Raw genomic sequence first — 14912 nt, 5'->3', positions numbered from 1 at the left:
AAATTAAGAGAATGCGATATCGCTAATGTTGGTAGAATATCAAACTCTGGTTGCGACAAAAGACAAGACGCTTCTAAAGAGGGAAAAAAGTGGTCTGATTATGACATCATAATGCAAAAAAGAAATAAACAAAAGCTTACGGCACCTGAGGTTCCTAGTTGGTCTCCCATACAAGTACTAACCAGGCCCGAGTCTGGATGTCTTCCGAGATCTGACGAGATCAGGCATTTTCAGACTGGTATGGCCGTAAGGGAAATTAAGCGAATGCGATATCGCTAATGTTGGTAGAATATCAAACTCTGGTTGCGACAAAAGACAAGACGCTTCTGGATAGGGAAAAAAGTGGTCTGATTATGACATCACAATGCAAAAAAGAAATAAACAAAAGCTTACGGCACCTGAGGTTCCTAGTTGGTCTCCCATACAAGTACTAACCAGGCCCAAGTCTTGATGGCTTCCGAGATCTGACAAGATCAGGCATTTTCAGACTGGTATGGCCGTAAGTGAAATTAAGAGAATGCGATCTCGCTAATCTTGGTAGAATATCAAACTCTGGTTGCGACAAAAGACAAGACGCTTCTGGATAGGGAAAAAAGTGGTCTGATTATGACATCATAATGCAAAAAAGAAATAAACAAAAGCTTACGGCACCTGAGGTTCCTAGTTGGTCTCCCATACAAGTACTAACCAGACCCGAGTCTGGATGGCTTCCGAGACCTGACGAGATCAGGCATTTTCAGACTGGTATGGCCGTAAGTGAAATTAAGAGAATGCGATCTCGCTAATGTTGGTAGAATATCAAACTCTGGTTGCGACAAAAGACAAGACGCTTCTGGATAGGGAAAAAAGTGGTCTGATTATGACATCATAATGCAAAAAAGAAATAAACAAAAGCTTACGGCACCTGAGGTTCCTAGTTGGTCTCCCATACAAGTACTAACCAGGCCCGAGTCTGGATGGCTTCCGAGATCTGACAAGATCAGGCATTTTCAGACTGGTATGGCCGTAAGTGAAATTAAGAGAATGCGATCTCGCTAATGTTGGTAGAATATCAAACTCTGGTTGCGACAAAAGACAAGACGCTTCTGGATAGGGAAAAAGTGGTCTGATTATGACATCATAATGCAAAAAAGAAATAAACAAAAGCTTACGGCACCTGAGGTTCCTAGTTGGTCTCCCATAGGGAAAAAAGTGGTCTGATTATGACATCATAATGCAAAAAATAAATAAACAAAAGCGTACGGCACCTGAGGTTCCTAGTTGGTCTCCCATACAAGCACTAACCAGGCCCGAGTCTGGATGGCTTCCGAGATCTGACGAGATCAGGCATTTTCAGACTGGTATGGCCGTAAGTGAAATTAAGAGAATGCGATCTCGCTAATGTTAGTAGAATATCAAACTCTGGTTGCGACAAAAGACAAGACGCTTCTGGATAGGGAAAAAAGTGGTCTGATTATGACATCATAATGCAAAAAAGAAATAAACAAAAGCTTACGGCACCTGAGGTTCCTAGTTGGTCTCCCATACAAGTACTAACCAGACCTGAGTCTGGATGGCTTCCGAGATCTGACGAGATCAGGCATTTTCAGACTGGTATGGCCGTAAGTTAAATTAAGAGAATGCGATCTCGCTAATGTTGGTAGAATATCAAACTCTGGTTGCGACAAAAGACAAGACGCTTCTGGATAGGGAAAAAAGTGGTCTGATTATGACATCATAATGCGAAAAAGAAATAAACAAAAGCTTACGGCACCTGAGGTTCCTAGTTGGTCTCCCATACAAGTACTAACCAGGCCCGAGTCTGGATGGCTTCCGAGATCTGACGAGATCAGGCATTTTCAGACTGGTATGGCCGTAAGTGAAATTAAGTGAATGCGATCTCGCTAATGTTGGTAGAATATCAAACTCTGGTTGCGACAAAAGACAAGACGCTTCTGGATAGGGAAAAAAGTGGTCTGATTATGACATCATAATGCAAAAAAGAAATAAACAAAAGCTTACGGCACCTGAGGTTCCTAGTTGGTCTCCCATAGGGAAAAAAAGTGGTCTGATTATGACATCATAATGCAAAAAAGAAATAAACAAAAGCTTACGGCACCTGAGGTTCCTAGTTGGTCTCCCATACAAGTACTAACCAGGCCCGAGTCTGGATGGCTTCCGAGATCTGATGAGATCAGGCATTTTCAGACTGGTATGGCCGTAAGTGAAATTAAGAGAATGCGATCTCGCTAATGTTGGTAGAATATCAACTCTGGTTGCGACAAAAGACAAGACGCTTCTGGATAGGGAAAAAAGTGGTCTGATTATGACATCATAATGCAAAAAAGAAATAAACAAAAGCTTACGGCACCTGAGGTTCCTAGTTGGTCTCCCATACAAGTACTAACCAGACCCAAGTCTGGATGGCTTCCGAGATCTGACGAGATCAGGCATTTTCAGACTGGTATGGCCGTAAGTGAAATTAAGAGAATGCGATCTCGCTAATGTTGGTAGAATATCAAACTCTGGTTGCGACAAAAGACAAGACGCTTCTGGATAGGGAAAAAAGTGGTCTGATTATGACATCATAATGCGAAAAAGAAATAAACAAAAGCTTACGGCACCTGAGGTTCCTAGTTGGTCTCCCATACAAGTACTAACCAGGCCCGAGTCTGGATGGCTTCCGAGATCTGACGAGATCAGGCATTTTCAGACTGGTATGGCCGTAAGTGAAATTAAGTGAATGCGATCTCGCTAATGTTGGTAGAATATCAAACTCTGGTTGCGACAAAAGACAAGACGCTTCTGGATAGGGAAAAAAGTGGTCTGATTATGACATCATAATGCAAAAAAGAAATAAACAAAAGCTTACGGCACCTGAGGTTCCTAGTTGGTCTCCCATAGGGAAAAAAAGTGGTCTGATTATGACATCATAATGCAAAAAAGAAATAAACAAAAGCTTACGGCACCTGAGGTTCCTAGTTGGTCTCCCATACAAGTACTAACCAGGCCCGAGTCTGGATGGCTTCCGAGATCTGATGAGATCAGGCATTTTCAGACTGGTATGACCGTAAGTGAAATTAAGAGAATGCGATCTCGCTAATGTTGGTAGAATATCAACTCTGGTTGCGACAAAAGACAAGACGCTTCTGGATAGGGAAAAAAGTGGTCTGATTATGACATCATAATGCAAAAAAGAAATAAACAAAAGCTTACGGCACCTGAGGTTCCTAGTTGGTCTCCCATACAAGTACTAACCAGACCCGAGTCTGGATGGTTTCCGAGATCTGGCATTTTCAGACTGGTATGGCCGTAAGTGAAATTAAGAGAATGCGATCTCGCTAATGTTGGTAGAATATCAAACTCTGGTTGCGACAAAAGACAAGACGCTTCTGGATAGGGAAAAAAGTGGTCTGATTATGACATCATAATGCAAAAAAGAAATAAACAAAAGCTTACGGCACCTGAGGTTCCTAGTTGGTCTCCCATACAAGTACTAACCAGGCCCGAGTCCGGATGGCTTCCGAGAGCTGACGAGATCAGGCATTTTCAGACTGGTATGGTCGTAAGTGAAATTAAGAGAATGCTATCTCGCTAATGTTGGTAGAATATCAAACTCTGGTTGCGACAAAAGACAAGACGCTTCTGGATAGGGAAAAAAGTGGTCTGATTATAACATCATAATGCAAAAAAGAAATAAACAAAAGCTTACGGCACCTGAGGTTCCTAGTTGGTCTCCCATACAAGTACTAACCAGGCCCGAGTCTGGATGGCTTCCGAGATCTGACATTTTCAGACTGGTATGGCCGTAAGCGAAATTAAGAGAATGCGATCTCGTTAATGTTGGTAGAATATCAAACTCTGGTTGCGACAAAAGACAAGATGCTTCTGGATAGGGAAAAAAGTGGTCTGATTATGACATCATAATGCAAAAAAGAAATAAACAAAAGCTTACGGCACCTGAGGTTCCTAGTTGGTCTCCCATACAAGTACTAACCAGGCCCGAGTCTGGATGGCTTTCGAGATATGACGAGATCAGGCATTTTAAGACTGGTATGGCCGTAAGTGAAATTAAGAGAATGCGATCTCGCTAATGTTGGTAGAATATCAAACTCTGGTTGCGACAAAAGACAAGACGCTTCTGGATAGGGAAAAAAGTGGTCTGATTATGACATCATAATGCAAAAAGGAAATAAACAAAAGCTTACGGCACCTGAGGTTCCTAGTTGGTCTCCCATACAAGTACTAACCAGGCCCGAGTCTGGATGGCTTCCGAGATCTGATGAGATCAGGCATTTTCAGACTGGTATGGCCGTAAGTGAAATTAAGAGAATGCGATCTCGCTAATGTTGGTAGAATATCAAACTCTGGTTGCGACAAAAGACAAGACGCTTCTGGATAGGGAAAAAAGTGGTCTGATTATGACATCATAATGCAAAAAAGAAATAAACAAAAGCTTGCGGCACCTGAGGTTCCTAGTTGGTCTTCCATACAAGTACTAACCAGGCCCGAGTCTGGATGGCTTCCGAGAGCTGACGAGATCAGGCATTTTCAGACTGGTATGGCCGTAAGTGAAATTAAGAGAATGCGATCTCGCTAATGTTGGTAGAATATCAAACTCTGGTTGCGACAAAAGACAAGACGCTTCTGGATAGGGAAAAAAGTGGTCTGATTATGACATCATAATGCAAAAAAGAAATAAACAAAAGCTTACGGCACCTGAGGTTCCTAGTTGGTCTCCCATACAAGTACTAACCAGGCCCGAGTCTGGATGGCTTCCGAGATCTGGCATTTTCAGACTGGTATGGCCGTAAGTGAAATTAAGAGAATGCGATCTCGCTAATGTTGGTAGAATATCAAACTCTGGTTGCGACAAAAGACAAGACGCTTCTGGATAGGGAAAAAAGTGGTCTGATTATGACATCATAATGCAAAAAAGAAATAAACAAAAGCTTACGGCACCTGAGGTTCCTAGTTGGTCTCCCATACAAGTACTAACCAGGCCCGAGTCTGGATGGCTTCTGAGATCTGGCATTTTCAGACTGGTATGGCCGTAAGGGAAACTAAGAGAATGCGATCTCGCTAATGTTGGTAGAATATCAAACTCTGGTTGCGACAAAAGACAAGACGCTTCTGGACAGGGAAAAAAGTGGTCTGATTATGACATCATAATGCAAAAAAGAAATAAACAAAAGCTTACGGCACCTGAGGTTCCTAGTTGGTCTCCCATAGGGAAAAAAGTGGTCTGATTATGACATCATATTGCAAAAAAGAAATAAACAAAAGCTTACGGCACCTGAGGTTCCTAGTTGGTCTCCCATACAAGTACTAACCAGGCCCGAGTCTGGATGGCTTCTGAGACCTGACGAGATCAGGCATTTTCAGACTGGTATGGCCGTAAGTGAAATTAAGAGAATGCGATCTCGCTAATGTTGGTAGAATATCAAACTCTGGTTGCGACAAAAGACAAGACACTTCTGGATAGGGAAAAAAGTGGTCTGATTATGACATCATAATGCAAAAAAGAAATAAACAAAAGCTTACGGCACCTGAGGTTCCTAGTTTGTCTCCCATAGGGAAAAAAATGGTCTGATTATGACATCATAATGCAAAAAAGAAATAAACAAAAGCTTACGGCACCTGAGGTTCCTAGTTGGTCTCCCATACAAGTACTAACCAGGCCCGAGTCTGGATGGCTTCCGAGATCTGACGATATCAGGCATTTTCAGACTGGTATGGCCGTAAGTGAAATTAAGAGAATGCGATCTCGCTAATGTTGGTAGAATATCAAACTCTGCTTGCGACAAAAGACAAGACGCTTCTGGATAGGGAAAAAAGTGGTCTGATTATGACATCATAATGCAAAAAAAGAAATAAACAAAAGCTTACGGCACCTGAGGTTCCTAGTTGGTCTCCCATACAAGTACTAACCAGACCCGAGTCTGGATGGTTTCCAAGATCTGACGAGATCAGGCATTTTCAGACTGGTATGGCCGTAAGTGAAATTAAGAGAATGCGATCTCGCTAATGTTGGTAGATTATCAAACTCTGGTTGCGACAAAAGACAAGACGCTTCTGGATAGGGAAAAAAGTGGTCTGATTATGACATCATAATGCAAAAAAGAAATAAACAAAAGCTTACGGCACCTGAGGTTCCTAGTTGGTCTCCCATAGGGAAAAAAGTGGTCTGATTATGACATCATAATGCAAAAAAGAAATAAACAAAAGCTTACGGCACCTGAGGTTCCTAGTTGGTCTCCCATACAAGTACTAACCAGGCCCGAGTCTGGATGGCTTCCGAGATCTGACGAGATCAGGCATTTTCAGACTGGTATGGCCGTAAGTGAAATTAAGAGAATGCGATCTCGCTAATGTTGGTAGAATATCAAACTCTGGTTGCGACAAAAGACAAGACGCTTCTGGATAGGGAAAAAAGTGGTCTGATTATGACATCATAATGCAAAAAAGAAATAAACAAAAGCTTACGGCACCTGAGGTTCATAGTTGGTCTCCCATAGGGAAAAAAGTGGTCTGATTATGACATCATAATGCAAAAAAGAAATAAACAAAAGCGTACGGCACCTGAGGTTCCTAGTTGGTCTCCCATACAAGCACTAACCAGGCCCGAGTCTGGATGGCTTCCGAGATCTGACGAGATCAGGCATTTTCAGACTGGTATGGCCGTAAGTGAAATTAAGAGAATGCGATCTCGCTAATGTTAGTAGAATATCAAACTCTGGTTGCGACAAAAGACAAGACTCTTCTGGATAGGGAAAAAAGTGGTCTGATTATGACATCATAATGCAAAAAAGAAATAAACAAAAGCTTACGGCACCTGAGGTTCCTAGTTGGTCTCCCATACAAGTACTAACCAGACCCGAGTCTGGATGGCTTCCGAGATCTGACGAGATCAGGCATTTTCAGACTGGTATGGCCGTAAGTGAAATTAAGAGAATGCGATCTCGCTAATGTTGGTAGAATATCAAACTCTGGTTGCGACAAAAGACAAGACGCTTCTGGATAGGGAAAAAAGTGGTCTGATTATGACATCATAATGCGAAAAAGAAATAAACAAAAGCTTACGGCACCTGAGGTTCCTAGTTGGTCTCCCATAGGGAAAAAAGTGGTCTGATTATGACATCATAATGCAAAAAAGAAATAAACAAAAGCGTACGGCACCTGAGGTTCCTAGTTGGTCTCCCATACAAGCACTAACCAGGCCCGAGTCTGGATGGCTTCCGAGATCTGACGAGATCAGGCATTTTCAGACTGGTATGGCCGTAAGTGAAATTAAGAGAATGCGATCTCGCTAATGTTAGTAGAATATCAAACTCTGGTTGCGACAAAAGACAAGACTCTTCTGGATAGGGAAAAAAGTGGTCTGATTATGACATCATAATGCAAAAAAGAAATAAACAAAAGCTTACGGCACCTGAGGTTCCTAGTTGGTCTCCCATACAAGTACTAACCAGACCCGAGTCTGGATGGCTTCCGAGATCTGACGAGATCAGGCATTTTCAGACTGGTATGGCCGTAAGTGAAATTAAGAGAATGCGATCTCGCTAATGTTGGTAGAATATCAAACTCTGGTTGCGACAAAAGACAAGACGCTTCTGGATAGGGAAAAAAGTGGTCTGATTATGACATCATAATGCGAAAAAGAAATAAACAAAAGCTTACGGCACCTGAGGTTCCTAGTTGGTCTCCCATACAAGTACTAACCAGGCCCGAGTCTGGATGGCTTCCGAGATCTGACGAGATCAGGCATTTTCAGACTGGTATGGCCGTAAGTGAATTTAAGTGAATGCGATCTCGCTAATGTTGGTAGAATATCAAACTCTGGTTGCGACAAAAGACAAGACGCTTCTGGATAGGGAAAAAAGTGGTCTGATTATGACATCATAATGCAAAAAAGAAATAAACAAAAGCTTACGGCACCTGAGGTTCCTAGTTGGTCTCCCATAGGGAAAAAAGTGGTCTGATTATGACATCATAATGCAAAAAAGAAATAAACAAAAGCTTACGGCACCTGAGGTTCCTAGTTGGTCTCCCATACAAGTACTAACCAGGCCCGAGTCTGGATGGCTTCCGAGATCTGATGAGATCAGGCATTTTCAGACTGGTATGACCGTAAGTGAAATTAAGAGAATGCGATCTCGCTAATGTTGGTAGAATATCAACTCTGGTTGCGACAAAAGACAAGACGCTTCTGGATAGGGAAAAAAGTGGTCTGATTATGACATCATAATGCAAAAAAGAAATAAACAAAAGCTTACGGCACCTGAGGTTCCTAGTTGGTCTCCCATACAAGTACTAACCAGACCCGAGTCTGGATGGTTTCCGAGATCTGACGAGATCAGGCATTTTCAGACTGGTATGGCCGTAAGTGAAATTAAGAGAATGCGATCTCGCTAATGTTGGTAGAATATCAAACTCTGGTTGCGACAAAAGACAAGACGCTTCTGGATAGGGAAAAAAGTGGTCTGATTATGACATCATAATGCAAAAAAGAAATAAACAAAAGCTTACGGCACCTGAGGTTCCTAGTTGGTCTCCCATACAAGTACTAACCAGGCCCGAGTCCGGATGGCTTCCGAGAGCTGACGAGATCAGGCATTTTCAGACTGGTATGGTCGTAAGTGAAATTAAGAGAATGCGATCTCGCTAATGTTGGTAGAATATCAAACTCTGGTTGCGACAAAAGACAAGACGCTTCTGGATAGGGAAAAAAGTGGTCTGATTATAACATCATAATGCAAAAAAGAAATAAACAAAAGCTTACGGCACCTGAGGTTCCTAGTTGGTCTCCCATACAAGTACTAACCAGGCCCGAGTCTGGATGGCTTCCGAGATCTGACATTTTCAGACTGGTATGGCCGTAAGCGAAATTAAGAGAATGCGATCTCGTTAATGTTGGTAGAATATCAAACTCTGGTTGCGACAAAAGACAAGATGCTTCTGGATAGGGAAAAAAGTGGTCTGATTATGACATCATAATGCAAAAAAGAAATAAACAAAAGCTTACGGCACCTGAGGTTCCTAGTTGGTCTCCCATACAAGTACTAACCAGGCCCGAGTCTGGATGGCTTTCGAGATATGACGAGATCAGGCATTTTAAGACTGGTATGGCCGTAAGTGAAATTAAGAGAATGCGATCTCGCTAATGTTGGTAGAATATCAAACTCTGGTTGCGACAAAAGACAAGACGCTTCTGGATAGGGAAAAAAGTGGTCTGATTATGACATCATAATGCAAAAAAAAAAATAAACAAAAGCTTACGGCACCTGAGGTTCCTAGTTGGTCTCCCATACAAGTACTAACCAGGCCCGAGTCTGGATGGCTTCCGAGATCTGATGAGATCAGGCATTTTCAGACTGGTATGGCCGTAAGTGAAATTAAGAGAATGCGATCTCGCTAATGTTGGTAGAATATCAAACTCTGGTTGCGACAAAAGACAAGACGCTTCTGGATAGGGAAAAAAGTGGTCTGATTATGACATCATAATGCAAAAAAGAAATAAACAAAAGCTTGCGGCACCTGAGGTTCCTAGTTGGTCTTCCATACAAGTACTAACCAGGCCCGAGTCTGGATGGCTTCCGAGAGCTGACGAGATCAGGCATTTTCAGACTGGTATGGCCGTAAGTGAAATTAAGAGAATGCGATCTCGCTAATGTTGGTAGAATATCAAACTCTGGTTGCGACAAAAGACAAGACGCTTCTGGATAGGGAAAAAAGTGGTCTGATTATGACATCATAATGCAAAAAAGAAATAAACAAAAGCTTACGGCACCTGAGGTTCCTAGTTGGTCTCCCATACAAGTACTAACCAGGCCCGAGTCTGGATGGCTTCCGAGATCTGGCATTTTCAGACTGGTATGGCCGTAAGTGAAATTAAGAGAATGCGATCTCGCTAATGTTGGTAGAATATCAAACTCTGGTTGCGACAAAAGACAAGACGCTTCTGGATAGGGAAAAAAGTGGTCTGATTATGACATCATAATGCAAAAAAGAAATAAACAAAAGCTTACGGCACCTGAGGTTCCTAGTTGGTCTCCCATACAAGTACTAACCAGGCCCGAGTCTGGATGGCTTCCGAGATCTGGCATTTTCAGACTGGTATGGCCGTAAGGGAAACTAAGAGAATGCGATCTCGCTAATGTTGGTAGAATATCAAACTCTGGTTGCGACAAAAGACAAGACGCTTCTGGACAGGGAAAAAAGTGGTCTGATTATGACATCATAATGCAAAAAAGAAATAAACAAAAGCTTACGGCACCTGAGGTTCCTAGTTGGTCTCCCATAGGGAAAAAAGTGGTCTGATTATGACATCATATTGCAAAAAAGAAATAAACAAAAGCTTACGGCACCTGAGGTTCCTAGTTGGTCTCCCATACAAGTACTAACCAGGCCCGAGTCTGGATGGCTTCTGAGACCTGACGAGATCAGGCATTTTCAGACTGGTATGGCCGTAAGTAAAATTAAGAGAATGCGATCTCGCTAATGTTGGTAGAATATCAAACTCTGGTTGCGACAAAAGACAAGACACTTCTGGATAGGGAAAAAAGTGGTCTGATTATGACATCATAATGCAAAAAAGAAATAAACAAAAGCTTACGGCACCTGAGGTTCCTAGTTGGTCTCCCATAGGGAAAAAAATGGTCTGATTATGACATCATAATGCAAAAAAGAAATAAACAAAAGCTTACGGCACCTGAGGTTCCTAGTTGGTCTCCCATACAAGTACTAACCAGGCCCGAGTCTGGATGGCTTCCGAGATCTGACGATATCAGGCATTTTCAGACTGGTATGGCCGTAAGTGAAATTAAGAGAATGCGATCTCGCTAATGTTGGTAGAATATCAAACTCTGCTTGCGACAAAAGACAAGACGCTTCTGGATAGGGAAAAAAGTGGTCTGATTATGACATCATAATGCAAAAAAAGAAATAAACAAAAGCTTACGGCACCTGAGGTTCCTAGTTGGTCTCCCATACAAGTACTAACCAGACCCGAGTCTGGATGGTTTCCAAGATCTGACGAGATCAGGCATTTTCAGACTGGTATGGCCGTAAGTGAAATTAAGAGAATGCGATCTCGCTAATGTTGGTAGATTATCAAACTCTGGTTGCGACAAAAGACAAGACGCTTCTAAAGAGGGAAAAAAGTGGTCTGATTATGACATCATAATGCAAAAAAGAAATAAACAAAAGCTTACGGCACCTGAGGTTCCTAGTTGGTCTCCCATACAAGTACTAACCAGGCCCGAGTCTGGATGGCTTCCGAGATCTGACGAGATCAGGCATTTTCAGACTGGTATGGCCGTAAGTGAAATTAGGAGAATGCGATCTCGCTAATGTTGGTAGAATATCAAACTCTGGTTGCGACAAAAGACAAGACGCTTCTGGATAGGGAAAAAAGTGGTCTGATTATGACATCATAATGCAAAAAAATAAATAAACAAAAGCTTACGGCACCTGAGGTTCCTAGTTGGTCTCCCATACAAGTACTAACCAGGCCCGAGTCTGGATGGCTTCCGAGATCTGACGAGATCAGGCATTTTCAGACTGGTATGGCCGTAAGGGAAACTAAGAGAATGCGATCTCACTAATGTTGGTAGAATATCAAACTCTGGTTGCGACAAAAGACAAGACGCTTCTGGATAGGGAAAAAAGTGGTCTGATTATGACATCATAATGCAAAAAAGAAATAAACAAAAGCTTACGGCACCTGAGGTTCCTAGTTGGTCTCCCATAGGGAAAATAGTGGTCTGATTATGACATCATAATGCAAACAAGAAATAAACAAAAGATTACGGCACCTGAGGTTCCTAGTTGGTCTCCCATACAAGTACTAACCAGGCCTGAGTCTGGATGGCTTCCGAGATCTGACGAGATCAGGTATTTAAGACTGGTATGGCCGTAAATGAAATTAAGAGAATGCGATCTCGCTAATGTTGGTAGAATATCAAACTCTGGTTGCGACAAAAGACAAGGCGCTTCTGGATAGGGAAAAAAGTGGTCTGATTATGACATCATAATGCAAAAAAGAAATAAACAAAAGCTTACGGCACCTGAGGTTCCTAGTTGGTCTCCCATAGGGAAAAAAGTGGTCTGATTATGACATCATAATGCAAAAAAGAAATAAACAAAAGCTTACGGCACCTGAGGTTCCTAGTTGGTCTCCCATACAAGTACTAAACAGGCCCGAGTCCGGATGGCTTCCGAGATCTGACAAGATCAGGCATTTTCAGACTGGTATGGCCGTAAGTGAAATTAAGAGAATGCGATCTCGCTAATGTTGGTAGAATATGAAACTCTGGTTGCGACAAAAGACAACACGCTTCTGGATAGGGAAAAAAGTGGTCTGATTATGACATCATAATGCAAAAAAGAAATAAACAAAAGCTTACGGCACCTGAGGTTCCTAGTTGGTCTCCCATACAAGTACTAACCAGGCCCGAGTCTGGATGGCTTCCGAGATCTGGCATTTTCAGACTGGTATGGCCGTAAGTGAAATTAAGAGAATGCGATCTCGCTAATGTTGGTAGAATATCAAACTCTGGTTGCGACAAAAGACAAGACGCTTCTGGATAGGGAAAAAAGTGGTCTGATTATGACATCATAATGCAAAAAAGAAATAAACAAAAGCTTACGGCACCTGAGGTACCTAGTTGGTCTCCCATACAAGTACTAAGCAGGCCCGAGTCTGGATGCCGTCTGAGATCTGATGAGATCAGGCATTTTTAGACTGGTATGGCCGTAAATGAAATTAAGATAATGCGATCTCGCTAATGTTGGTAGAATATCAAACTCTGGTTGCGACAAAAGACAAGGCGCTTCTGGATAGGGAAAAAAGTGGTCTGATTATGACATCATAATGCAAAAAAGAAATAAACAAAAGCTTACGGCACCTGAGGTTCCTAGTTGGTCTCCCATAGGGAAAAAAGTGGTCTGATTATGACATCATAATGCAAAAAAGAAATAAACAAAAGCTTACGGCACCTGAGGTTCCTAGTTGGTCTCCCATACAAGTACTAAACAGGCCCGAGTCTGGATGGCTTCCGAGATCTGACAAGATCAGGCATTTTCAGACTGGTATGGCCGTAAGTGAAATTAAGAGAATGCGATCTCGCTAATGTTGGTAGAATATCAAACTCTGGTTGCGACAAAAGACAAGACGCTTCTGGATAGGGAAAAAAGTGGTCTGATTATGACATCATAATGCAAAAAATAAATAATCAAAAGCTTTCGGCACCTGAGGTTCCTAGTTGGTCTCCCATACAAGTACTAACCAGGCCCGAGTCTGGATGGCTTCCGAGATCTGATGAGATCAGGCATTTTCAGACTGGTATGGCCGTAAGTGAAATTAAGAGAATGCGATCTCGCTAATGTTGGTAGAATATCAAACTCTGGTTGCGACAAAAGACAAGACGCTTCTGGATAGGGAAAAAAGTGGTCTGATTATGACATCATAATGCAAAAAAGAAATAAACAAAATCTTACGGCACCTGAGGTTCCTAGTTGGTCTCCCATACAAGCACTAACCAGACCCGAGTTTGGATGGCTTCCGAGATCTGATGAGATCAGGCATTTTCAGACTGGTATGGCCGTAAGTGAAATTAAGAGAATGCGATCTCGCTAATGTTGGTAGAATATCAAACTCTGGTTGCGACAAAAGACAAGACGCTTCTGGATAGGGAAAAAAGTGGTCTGATTATGACATCATAATGCAAAAAGGAAATAAACAAAAGCTTACGGCACCTGAGGTTCCTAGTTGGTCTCCCATACAAGTACTAACCAGGCCCGAGTCTGGATGGCTTCCGAGATCTGATGAGATCAGGCATTTTCAGACTGGTATGGCCGTAAGTGAAATTAAGAGAATGCGATCTCGCTAATGTTGGTAGAATATCAAACTCTGGTTGCGACAAAAGACAAGACGCTTCTGGATAGGGAAAAAAGTGGTCTGATTATGACATCATAATGCAAAAAAGAAATAAACAAAAGCTTACGGCACCTGAGGTTCCTAGTTGGTCTCCCATACAAGTACTAACCAGGCCCGAGTCTGGATGGCTTCCGAGAGCTGACGAGATCAGGCATTTTCAGACTGGTATGGCCATAAGTGAAATTAAGAGAATGCGATCTCGCTAATGTTGGTAGAATATCAAACTCTGGTTGCGACAAAAGACAAGACGCTTCTGGATAGGGAAAAAAGTGGTCTGATTATGACATCATAATGCAAAAAAGAAATAAACAAAAGCTTACGGCACCTGAGGTTCCTAGTTGGTCTCCCATACAAGTACTAACCAGGCCCGAGTCTGGATGGCTTCCGAGATCTGGCATTTTCAGACTGGTATGGCCGTAAGTGAAATTAAGAGAATGCGATCTCGCTAATGTTGGTAGAATATCAAACTCTGGTTGCGACAAAAGACAAGACGCTTCTGGATAGGGAAAAAAGTGGTCTGATTATGACATCATAATGCAAAAAAGAAATAAACAAAAGCTTACGGCACCTGAGGTTCCTAGTTGGTCTCCCATAGGGAAAAAAGTGGTCTGATTATGACATCATAATGCAAAAAATAAATAAACAAAAGCTTACGGCACCTGAGGTTCCTAGTTGGTCTCCCATACAAGTACTAACCAGACCCGAGTCTGGATGGCTTCCGAGATCTGACGAGATCAGGCATTTTCAGACTGGTATGGCCGTAAGGGAAATTAAGAGAATGCGATCTCGCTAATGTTGGTAGAATATCAAACTCTGGTTGCGACAAAAGACAAGACGCTTCTGGATAGGGAAAAAAGTGGTCTGATTATGACATCATAATGCAAAAAAGAAATAAACAAAAGCTTACGGCACCTGAGGTTCCTAGTTGGTCTCCCATACAAGTACTAACCAGGCCCGAGTCTGGATGGCTTCCGAGATCTGACATTTTCAGACT

The 14912-nt window shown here is 42.2% G+C and overlaps 44 pseudogenes; all 44 read right to left on the bottom strand.

The window, feature by feature from the left end:
• Positions 1-133: 133 nt before the first annotated feature.
• On the bottom strand, positions 134-252 carry LOC134595180 (5S ribosomal RNA; annotated as a pseudogene).
• Positions 253-386: 134 nt separating this feature from the next.
• LOC134598126 (5S ribosomal RNA) lies at positions 387-505 on the bottom strand (annotated as a pseudogene).
• Positions 506-639: 134 nt separating this feature from the next.
• LOC134597561 (5S ribosomal RNA) lies at positions 640-758 on the bottom strand (annotated as a pseudogene).
• Positions 759-892: 134 nt separating this feature from the next.
• LOC134596432 (5S ribosomal RNA) lies at positions 893-1011 on the bottom strand (annotated as a pseudogene).
• A 224-nt stretch (positions 1012-1235) lies between these two features.
• LOC134587702 (5S ribosomal RNA) lies at positions 1236-1354 on the bottom strand (annotated as a pseudogene).
• Positions 1355-1488: 134 nt separating this feature from the next.
• LOC134598277 (5S ribosomal RNA) lies at positions 1489-1607 on the bottom strand (annotated as a pseudogene).
• Positions 1608-1741: 134 nt separating this feature from the next.
• On the bottom strand, positions 1742-1860 carry LOC134591635 (5S ribosomal RNA; annotated as a pseudogene).
• Positions 1861-2086: 226 nt separating this feature from the next.
• LOC134596092 (5S ribosomal RNA) lies at positions 2087-2205 on the bottom strand (annotated as a pseudogene).
• A 133-nt stretch (positions 2206-2338) lies between these two features.
• On the bottom strand, positions 2339-2457 carry LOC134595252 (5S ribosomal RNA; annotated as a pseudogene).
• A 134-nt stretch (positions 2458-2591) lies between these two features.
• LOC134591624 (5S ribosomal RNA) lies at positions 2592-2710 on the bottom strand (annotated as a pseudogene).
• Positions 2711-2936: 226 nt separating this feature from the next.
• LOC134589519 (5S ribosomal RNA) lies at positions 2937-3055 on the bottom strand (annotated as a pseudogene).
• A 376-nt stretch (positions 3056-3431) lies between these two features.
• Positions 3432-3550, bottom strand: LOC134587866 (5S ribosomal RNA; annotated as a pseudogene).
• A 377-nt stretch (positions 3551-3927) lies between these two features.
• Positions 3928-4046, bottom strand: LOC134588865 (5S ribosomal RNA; annotated as a pseudogene).
• Positions 4047-4180: 134 nt separating this feature from the next.
• LOC134596080 (5S ribosomal RNA) lies at positions 4181-4299 on the bottom strand (annotated as a pseudogene).
• A 134-nt stretch (positions 4300-4433) lies between these two features.
• On the bottom strand, positions 4434-4552 carry LOC134588514 (5S ribosomal RNA; annotated as a pseudogene).
• A 711-nt stretch (positions 4553-5263) lies between these two features.
• Positions 5264-5382, bottom strand: LOC134594460 (5S ribosomal RNA; annotated as a pseudogene).
• A 225-nt stretch (positions 5383-5607) lies between these two features.
• LOC134597692 (5S ribosomal RNA) lies at positions 5608-5726 on the bottom strand (annotated as a pseudogene).
• Positions 5727-5861: 135 nt separating this feature from the next.
• On the bottom strand, positions 5862-5980 carry LOC134597674 (5S ribosomal RNA; annotated as a pseudogene).
• A 225-nt stretch (positions 5981-6205) lies between these two features.
• LOC134591612 (5S ribosomal RNA) lies at positions 6206-6324 on the bottom strand (annotated as a pseudogene).
• Positions 6325-6549: 225 nt separating this feature from the next.
• LOC134587700 (5S ribosomal RNA) lies at positions 6550-6668 on the bottom strand (annotated as a pseudogene).
• A 134-nt stretch (positions 6669-6802) lies between these two features.
• Positions 6803-6921, bottom strand: LOC134595875 (5S ribosomal RNA; annotated as a pseudogene).
• Positions 6922-7146: 225 nt separating this feature from the next.
• On the bottom strand, positions 7147-7265 carry LOC134587699 (5S ribosomal RNA; annotated as a pseudogene).
• Positions 7266-7399: 134 nt separating this feature from the next.
• LOC134595874 (5S ribosomal RNA) lies at positions 7400-7518 on the bottom strand (annotated as a pseudogene).
• A 134-nt stretch (positions 7519-7652) lies between these two features.
• On the bottom strand, positions 7653-7771 carry LOC134591601 (5S ribosomal RNA; annotated as a pseudogene).
• Positions 7772-7996: 225 nt separating this feature from the next.
• Positions 7997-8115, bottom strand: LOC134589518 (5S ribosomal RNA; annotated as a pseudogene).
• Positions 8116-8248: 133 nt separating this feature from the next.
• Positions 8249-8367, bottom strand: LOC134595632 (5S ribosomal RNA; annotated as a pseudogene).
• A 134-nt stretch (positions 8368-8501) lies between these two features.
• LOC134587865 (5S ribosomal RNA) lies at positions 8502-8620 on the bottom strand (annotated as a pseudogene).
• A 377-nt stretch (positions 8621-8997) lies between these two features.
• Positions 8998-9116, bottom strand: LOC134588864 (5S ribosomal RNA; annotated as a pseudogene).
• A 135-nt stretch (positions 9117-9251) lies between these two features.
• LOC134596069 (5S ribosomal RNA) lies at positions 9252-9370 on the bottom strand (annotated as a pseudogene).
• A 134-nt stretch (positions 9371-9504) lies between these two features.
• Positions 9505-9623, bottom strand: LOC134588513 (5S ribosomal RNA; annotated as a pseudogene).
• A 711-nt stretch (positions 9624-10334) lies between these two features.
• Positions 10335-10453, bottom strand: LOC134594459 (5S ribosomal RNA; annotated as a pseudogene).
• Positions 10454-10678: 225 nt separating this feature from the next.
• Positions 10679-10797, bottom strand: LOC134597691 (5S ribosomal RNA; annotated as a pseudogene).
• A 135-nt stretch (positions 10798-10932) lies between these two features.
• Positions 10933-11051, bottom strand: LOC134597673 (5S ribosomal RNA; annotated as a pseudogene).
• Positions 11052-11185: 134 nt separating this feature from the next.
• On the bottom strand, positions 11186-11304 carry LOC134591590 (5S ribosomal RNA; annotated as a pseudogene).
• Positions 11305-11439: 135 nt separating this feature from the next.
• Positions 11440-11558, bottom strand: LOC134594616 (5S ribosomal RNA; annotated as a pseudogene).
• Positions 11559-11783: 225 nt separating this feature from the next.
• LOC134588983 (5S ribosomal RNA) lies at positions 11784-11901 on the bottom strand (annotated as a pseudogene).
• Positions 11902-12126: 225 nt separating this feature from the next.
• LOC134597509 (5S ribosomal RNA) lies at positions 12127-12245 on the bottom strand (annotated as a pseudogene).
• Positions 12246-12622: 377 nt separating this feature from the next.
• LOC134588894 (5S ribosomal RNA) lies at positions 12623-12741 on the bottom strand (annotated as a pseudogene).
• A 225-nt stretch (positions 12742-12966) lies between these two features.
• On the bottom strand, positions 12967-13085 carry LOC134596870 (5S ribosomal RNA; annotated as a pseudogene).
• Positions 13086-13219: 134 nt separating this feature from the next.
• Positions 13220-13338, bottom strand: LOC134595824 (5S ribosomal RNA; annotated as a pseudogene).
• Positions 13339-13472: 134 nt separating this feature from the next.
• Positions 13473-13591, bottom strand: LOC134588553 (5S ribosomal RNA; annotated as a pseudogene).
• Positions 13592-13725: 134 nt separating this feature from the next.
• LOC134596057 (5S ribosomal RNA) lies at positions 13726-13844 on the bottom strand (annotated as a pseudogene).
• A 134-nt stretch (positions 13845-13978) lies between these two features.
• Positions 13979-14097, bottom strand: LOC134597164 (5S ribosomal RNA; annotated as a pseudogene).
• A 468-nt stretch (positions 14098-14565) lies between these two features.
• On the bottom strand, positions 14566-14684 carry LOC134596632 (5S ribosomal RNA; annotated as a pseudogene).
• Positions 14685-14912: the final 228 nt, after the last annotated feature.

This window comes from Pelobates fuscus, chromosome 2 (assembly GCF_036172605.1).
Source record: "Pelobates fuscus isolate aPelFus1 chromosome 2, aPelFus1.pri, whole genome shotgun sequence".
Taxonomy (NCBI): domain Eukaryota; kingdom Metazoa; phylum Chordata; class Amphibia; order Anura; family Pelobatidae; genus Pelobates; species Pelobates fuscus.
The sequence above is the reverse complement of the archived record's forward strand: the minus strand, read 5'-3'. Positions and strand labels throughout refer to the sequence as shown.